We start from the raw sequence: 8,766 nt of genomic DNA, 5'->3' as shown, positions 1-8,766 counted from the left end.
CCCTCCTGTCGCTCGAGGCTGTCGTCCGACGAGTATCGCTATAAGACACTAACCACCCCCGTTATCGGGTTAATACCTACCCAACGGTACGTCGTCGTTGTTTTCAAAATCGGTAAAACAGATAAGTCTGATTTTCGTGAGATACACGTTTTTATTATTATAATAATTATTAGGCTTCTTTTCGTCTGCAATTCGGCGTGAGAACATCATGTCTTATGACATAAAGAGCTATTCATTGTCGTCGGTTTAAGTTTAAAATTACCAAACTTACGACGAATACGTTATATACAAATATCACCATAACAATAAATTAAGGTATGTATGTGTGTATTATACGGGATCACTGTACAAACGAATATGTAATGAATTATATAATGTACGTCGCATATGCTAATTTTTAAGACGATTATTTAAAACACAGACGTATATCGAAATATTACCGACCAAGACTATCGCTTTTATTGCAACCGACATGACGTCATAACGGTAGGCATTGTAAAAGAAAATATTAAAAAATATATACTACGACCAATAAAAATCATCCAATCCAAGTGCTTTGCGAACGACAATAAATATATTATTATTATTATAATACATGGAATACAAATGGTTTACGGTCTACGAGTATGTCAAATAAAAAAAAATTATAGCCGTGTATATATATTATACATATACATCATATAAAATATATTTCATAGTATAATAACTAATTCGTAATATTTTTTTAATACGTTTGAGAGTGGATGTGAGTAATAAATATTTCAGGCGACAGGACGTTACGAAAAATATGTAGGTATATTATGAAATGAGTATTATAGGTATTTCATTAGAAAAACGACTATACATCGCATCACTAAAAAAATTATACAATAAAATGATCTGTTTATTTTTTTATTATTATTACTTTCGATTGTTGACGTATCAGTTACAATTTTGTTTTGTACAAATACATCAATTGATAACTCAAATTTACAAAATTAAAATTAATTTAATATACACGTCGACTATAATGTTATTATAACTACAATATCTGCATATATTCTTATTTTCTATCGCATTAAATCGTTCTTTAATCTGGTAAATGAAATGGATTGTTTTAATTAATTAAGTGTAATTATTTTACAATGTACAGAGAATTGTTATATTTAATGTCTTGCTTTAACTTTACATGGTATAGGACTGATAATATTATATACTTTTAGATTTCTCATCTGATTCAGCTTGCTCTTATTTTATTTATTAATTAACTTTTCCACGACATAGTATAAATATAAAACTACACGAGTTTAATAATTATTATTAAAATTCATTTTTGTAATGTAAATTTGAAATAATTAATAATTATAATATAAATTACTTAAATGGGTAATCAATATTCAATATATGCTATTGCCTATTAGAACCTTACTTGGGGGGCGATAGAGGGCTTGCAGCTCAGAATAAAATTAAATCAATTTAGCTTTATTAAATAATTGAAGTTAATATTGTTAAAATAACAAATATTTTTACCGTCGTATGAAACGGAATTCTATAATTTATTATTTAGTCCATAAATGTATATACTAAGATAAAGTCGGGCAATTAAAAAATAATCGTTATTACTTATTACAAACCGATAAAAATCTTTGAACGTGTACGTGTGCCATGCAGGTTATAAGACAAATTCAAAATTATACAAGAACACAAGGTCCTTTATACAATCTAACCTATTCGTTTATTCGTAGAAGTCTCACAAATATCCTACAATCTTAAAAATACATAAAATTAGTTTTTTTATCAAATGGAGTTTTGAAATTCAAAACTCACTCCTTCAGTGGAAAGTCACATCAGTTATTTATGACCACTTGACATTTTTACAAAATTAAATACAATTACAGTTATAGAGTGAGTGAAAGACGAATCTTCAACAATTTTTGTGCTTGAAACATTTTGGGCTCAATTTTTATCCATGACATTATATTAGATAATTTATAACTATTTCGGACACATGCAAATAAACTTGACAATCGTTTTAAATCCAACGTATAATAATGGAGAATAACAATACGCTATAACCAATCAATTATTGTTACCAATGGTTAAGCCTTTTTTTTCGTTTCAACAACAATTATCGCGCGCGACGGCTGTACTTCGGTGTTGGGTGTGGGACAAAAATTAATAACAACTCGCGGGAGATGGAACAAAAAAGTTCATAGAAACTAATGATACGAAGCAACCGCCACGCATTTACGATATAGACGGTGTATTTGGAATTCCGACAATGATTTCTTTACAAATTACTCGAGCATCAGCGCGGTCGTTAATCAAAACACAAAGATTATTTGGTCCTGAAACGCGTTGGAACCTTGTATACTCACATAGTTGTACATTATAATAAGTATTATATTTTGGACCGACTAACTGTTTTTCGGCAACTGAATAATACGCGGAGACCTGCAGTAGCGCGCCCGACACGGCAACACGTACACATTTGCATTAGCCTTAAGTCATTTTTTATTTCAGAGAAGCAAATATAATTGTATATACACCGATATGCATAAACGTTCTAACTATTTACGCGTGAATTGTAGTATAAAATATTATATACACGGTGTACTGGAATACCGAATGATTTCAATTTAATTAGCTACATTAATTTCCCAAGAAGATTTTTGAACATTATGATGATCATAAATAATAATGTTTCATATTTTATTGTTTGAAATACTCAAAACATTACATAGGAAATTAGAATGCAGAAAAATCCATTTTCTTATCATTATAGAATCTAAACGGAGCGATATGCATGTATTTATAATGAATCAATGATGTTTAATGTAGTACAATGATCAATGATATGTTTTTGTTCTTTTTTGTCTGTGTGCTGACGTCACCTTTAAAAGCAGTAAAAATACTTACATTTTCAACGCTGATTCTGATTTTTAGCAGACAATTTTATTTAGTTAGTATTTTGGAGAAAAGTGATTGCAGAGGGCCCTGTAAAAAAATGTCTAATGCTTTTCATAGTAATCGAGAAAAATACAAACAATTTAGAATACACGGGAGTATTTAACAAAACCAATTTGTTTATATTTGTTGTAATTCAGTAAAGAATGATTACATTTTGAAAAAATTTTAAAAATGTTCACATATAAAACCGTTATAAGAAATCCAAAAAACAAATTATATACATTTTAAAAATTATAATTACCAAAAAAATGTGTTCTTACTTACTAAAATAATGTATATTAAATCGGTAACTTTATTTTTATTTTTAGAAAAATGAATTTCCTTTGGGCTCGTGAAAAATTTTTAAAACCTTAATTGGGAAAATTAGGCACTTGACCCTAAAAAGGTTAGGTCAATATGACCTATATATATATATGTATAAACTGTCCAAATACTTGAAGAATGAATAAAATACTTAGATTTACCAAATAATATTTAATAAAATTGTATATAATATATACATATGTATATAATAGCACAATGTGTCAGAATTATAGGCGTGCACGCGGGGGGTTCCGGGTGTGCCTGGGCACCCCCCGACATGTAATTGGGGCCCTAAAATTTAAGTCCTATATAGCATATATATGGGTCCGTATTTTAACTAATGTTACTAAAATAGAAATGATATTTTTTCTAAAATATGTGGTAAAAGAAATTATGTTTCGGGATAAAAAAAATAATACAACTTAAAATATTTTAAATTTGCGTGGTAAAACTTATTACGATTATAACAGCTAAATGTTATTGACTACAAAAGTAAAAATAATAAATAAATATTGCAATTATCTTGAAAATAGATTTTAGGTCCAACTATCTAATGAAATGTCATATAATTTGGTACTAGTAATACCACTGATTAATATGTGATATAATGTAAGTAATGTTTATTCGTGCATTATAATTTATTTAAATATGTACATGTATTGTTAAGAAAGGGTTTGAATTGAGTAAAGGGCCTGAAAAAATTGAAATTCAGGTCTACGCACGCATATGCCGCGTTCTGCAATGTACCCTTTTTACCCGACCATACAAAGTGTCCGCATTTTACACATTTAATGCTCGACCGTACAAAGTGGCCTAGGACCTTTAAAAACATAACTAACTCTCTAATTATTATTATATCTATAATGTATAACTTATAATGTTATTAAACTTATTAAAGATACAAAAAGTTTGTTTTAAATATTTAGATAGGAAAATGGTATAGACATTATTATATACACTTTTTTTTTAGTTCAACTTCTTACTTATAATAGTATCGTGTTTAGAGGATTTAGATGAAGGATAGTTGTTATTCGTGAAAACCCGAACACTTAATAATAATATTATAATATTATTATGTTTTCAATCTTGCCGACCAATTAGTTAGTTGCAGACCAATGTGTTCGTATAAATTCTATCCCGCTCGATAAAACGCTCATAATATTATACTACTATATGTATATATTATACACATCACACACGCAGCTCTACACAACACTACAACACATTTTAATATCTGTGCGTATGTGCGTACATATATTAAATATACTATTGATGGACAGATGCGATCCGACCAGCGATGCCGCGCGTCGGACGCGCGTGTAATTACTCGAGCCGCTGCAGGTCCTCTCTCTCGCCCAACACCACCACTACCACAACTATATAATATATAACCTTGCCGGACGGCTTCTTGGACACATAAAATACATATATACAATATGCATACATACATACATACATACATACATACATACATATACGTAACAGAAACGAAGGCAAAAATCAAAACTCTCCCGGGTCTGTGTGTATATTTATACCTACGCGCATGCGTGTGTATAAGTTCAGCTGTCGAACGCGTCAAAAAAAAAAAGAACATAGGTGTACATATATTTTTCCTTAAAATAAAAAATGAACAACATTTATAAAGGAACTGCCTCCGGAATAGAATATATTATAATATATAACTAAACGCTTAAGTCGGTGTACTATATGCAAAGTACTTGTATATACATAATGTATATATATAATATACGCATGTGTGTTCGTGAGTACAAACGCCGTTTATTATTTATGCGGTGTGCCCGTGTGTAATGATCCAAATGTGACGATCAAACCGATCAGATGATTTCGTCTGTTTCACTAAAACTACTATGCCGAACGCTTGACACGTTTTTGTAATTATTTTTAAGATATCCGTTAAATATATAGTAATACCAGTATACTACAGTCTACAGTGGATAGTGGTGCGAATAAGAAATAAAAATTATTAGTTAGATACGAACGTGTTTAATAAGTGCTCCAAGTATATTTTAGCGTATAACACCTCTTCTTCTCTTGGTATTATTTTTTTTTTTTGTGGTTGAGATGATTTAAAGTTTAGACCTATCTAAATTACTAGTGTCACCGGCTGGGCCTGTAAAAATTTAACTTTTACATAAATTACATTAACAATAATTTGATAAATTTCATTGACCTTACTTTAAATATTAAAATGTCTGCATTATGCCGTTACCCGATTGACATATCTTGTTTAGACTCACGTAGCACATAATTAAAAATGACAAACGAAACGAAAGTATTCGAGAGACATATTTAACACCCGGTACCTATTCAATATGGTCAATAGATTTAATTGTGCTTGTGAGCATCTATTATGTCGGGCGTCGGTCGATTTAATATAAAGGGCCTTTTACGTAATAGTAATATATTTTATCCGTTAAACCGTAAAAATCATACGGTATCGTCCGCACCTAAGCATCTTCGACAGTGTAAACTACAAGGTGTCAAGACGTATTGAATTTCTCCATGTCCCCTACAAGTGATTGGGTAGTAAGTATTTTCCAACGAACAAGTAATAAAAACCTAAAGATAAAAAATCTAGGTAAATTACATCTTATTAAATAATAATATTAATGATAAAATATCATTCTATTTATACGATAAATCCTATGTATGTATATTTTATATTTAACAGTTTTGCTAGTTTTTATTAAAACGACGTTAAACAACAGTACCCATTGTATAGTAAAATAATGTTTTTATAAAATATGACACACATAAAAACAATCATGTAATAAAGTACAAAAGTTGTGTAGAGTTGAAGAGTTGTAAAGAAATACTATAATAAATAAATAAGTACAATCTTTTCTTATAAAATTAATATTTTATATCTATAGGTATGTTATTATATTACTTTATTATAATATTAATAAAATAATTATATCACTATGCATTTATTCATTCTACTATTTAAGCATCTATTCATAAAGTATATATATTATATTCTATTCATCATATTCATAGATCTTAGCCCACTGCTGCAAAATGACTGACTCACTTGATTCTTTATTCTTTTTAAATATTTTTAATTTACATGTTTTAATTTCTAAGTATATACCACATTTTATCCAGTTTGTAATCCACATTTAAATTGTATTAATAAGCAGATGTCTATATTTTTAAATCCTTTAGATGTCGTATACTTTATAAGGAGCGTCTTATTGAGATACAAACTTCTATTTTTCAAATGACAACCTTCCTTTTATACCTTTTATATAGTCAATTATTTAGCGTATAATAATTTTTCTGAACATTTTGACGTGTAACATGGTGTTAAAATATATTTGAAAATTCCAAAAAATTTCGAATAACTGCATTAAAAAAAAAAAAAAAAAAAAAAACGGGTGTTAGCGTGCTTAGTGAATCACCTTATATATAGGTGATGCCTGTCAGCGAATTAACGATTTATTTTCGAGAGGGTAGCTCTTATATACAACATTAAAATACATTACACTAACACGAAAATAATTTTCGATATGTACAAAGATTATATATAAACAAAAAACAACCTAATTTGTATGTTTGTATAAGCACCACCGTGAAGGGTCAAGGGAGGCTCTATAGAGCCCTGGAGTCATTGTAGGTCTGCAGCGGAACATTATACGTGGTATACAATAATATAAAATAATAACTAATAAATATTAAACAATATACATGCGTACATACTTATCTCCACCAAGCGTATACATAAAACTCGAATAACGCCTATAGCAGTGCTGCATTTCGGGGGCGTGTACTCAATGCACCAGCGGCCAAGTTCATCCCGGCCAGTCTACAGTCGCAGTGGACAAGATGGTCGCCGGGCATCCGTCCGGTAAACACGCTGTCCGAATTATCAAAAGAAATAATAATAACAACCGTATGTGCTACGAATTGTTCGGGTCAAATAGCTCTGAAAAATTAAGCGCTATACGCATGGTATATATGTACATTATAGGTATATAAGTACAATAATGATAACGATATCATTTGACGTAAGAGATTTAAAATGATGTAAAACGGACACTGATATATTACGGGGGAAACATAAGTATATACTTATTATACCTATAATTTTTATAATGACGATAATTAGACGAAGTTACCTTCACTTACGATCCGTCTGTTCATCATTTCAGTTATTGAAAAATAAATAAGGAACTAATTAGTAATCACCATAACCCAAATATTTAATTGTTAAATCTTTGATAAAACATTGGGTTTTTGAAAGAGTTCTGAAAGATATTATAATAATATTAGAAGACTCGAAATAACTCGTGGATCATCATTATAAAAACGCGAATGATAGATTTTTTGATTTTTTTATAAAGACATTACTGTCTTCAAAAATTAAAATAATTATTTGTATTTACAGCGATAATATATTGAATTAAATTTGTATCGCATCCATTTTTGATTCAGAATAAAATTCGTCGATATGCGAAAATATTAAATTCACAGCCCTGCTAATTAAGTCGTTCATGATGTTCATTATTAATTCTATGCGTAATATTAAATGTTCTTGTTTGTGTGTACTGAAACATAAAAAAATTGCGATAAAAGTGCGTTGTTAGAATCTAATTTATTGTTTATTTTATCATTTTTAGACATTTTGATTATATTTTATTCATAAAAACCCACAACCGCATGTATAAATGTGCGCGACAAACAATTTTTGTAAATTAAAAAAAAAGTGTACTGTACAATATCGCGAATAATATATTTTGCAATTATTTATGTCATATACATTTCTAATCTAAAAATTTATAAAAAAAATATGAATCAATTAATCTCTTAGATAAATGTATTAATATAAAATTTAAAAAAATAAGTTTATGAATTGTACATTTTTCTATAATTTTTTTTAAGCTTATCTTATACTTGATGTGTACAAAAAATATGAACATCTAAATTATATCGTATTTTATAAGTGTAAACTGTAAACTGTTAAGTGTTAATCCTAATCGTAAGTATATACCTGTATCTATACGCATATATATAAATATAATAATAATGTATAATTATAAACGAATTTCAGTTAAACGATGGTTGTGTATATAATGTTTAAAGATTTGATATGTCTATGTGTGGTGGGGTCTTATAAGGGGTGTAACGAGTATTTACCCAGTGGCGATGGCGTAATAAACATAATAAATTTACTTTATTTTTTACTAACTTCAAAGCAACAGGTGCGAGATGTACGATGATTTTTTTTTTGTATAGGCTGTCTGATAAATCATCACATAATATCAAACCCCTTATTGTATGTCGGTATAGTCTATACATCTATACCACCGTGGCACCGTCCAGCAATTGTTCGACACCACTGCTGCAGTCAACACATTACACGCATACATTGTTGTTTTGTGTATGATAATAGTGTGTATACGTACTTTAATGTCAAATCAAATCATAAATGATTTTTAGCATAAAAGCTACTATGTTGTATAAAACACGCACTGGAAGGCGGGGAAGACA

This window comes from Rhopalosiphum maidis, chromosome 4 (assembly GCF_003676215.2).
Source record: "Rhopalosiphum maidis isolate BTI-1 chromosome 4, ASM367621v3, whole genome shotgun sequence".
Classification (NCBI taxonomy): domain Eukaryota; kingdom Metazoa; phylum Arthropoda; class Insecta; order Hemiptera; family Aphididae; genus Rhopalosiphum; species Rhopalosiphum maidis.
This window is presented reverse-complemented; position numbering follows the sequence as displayed.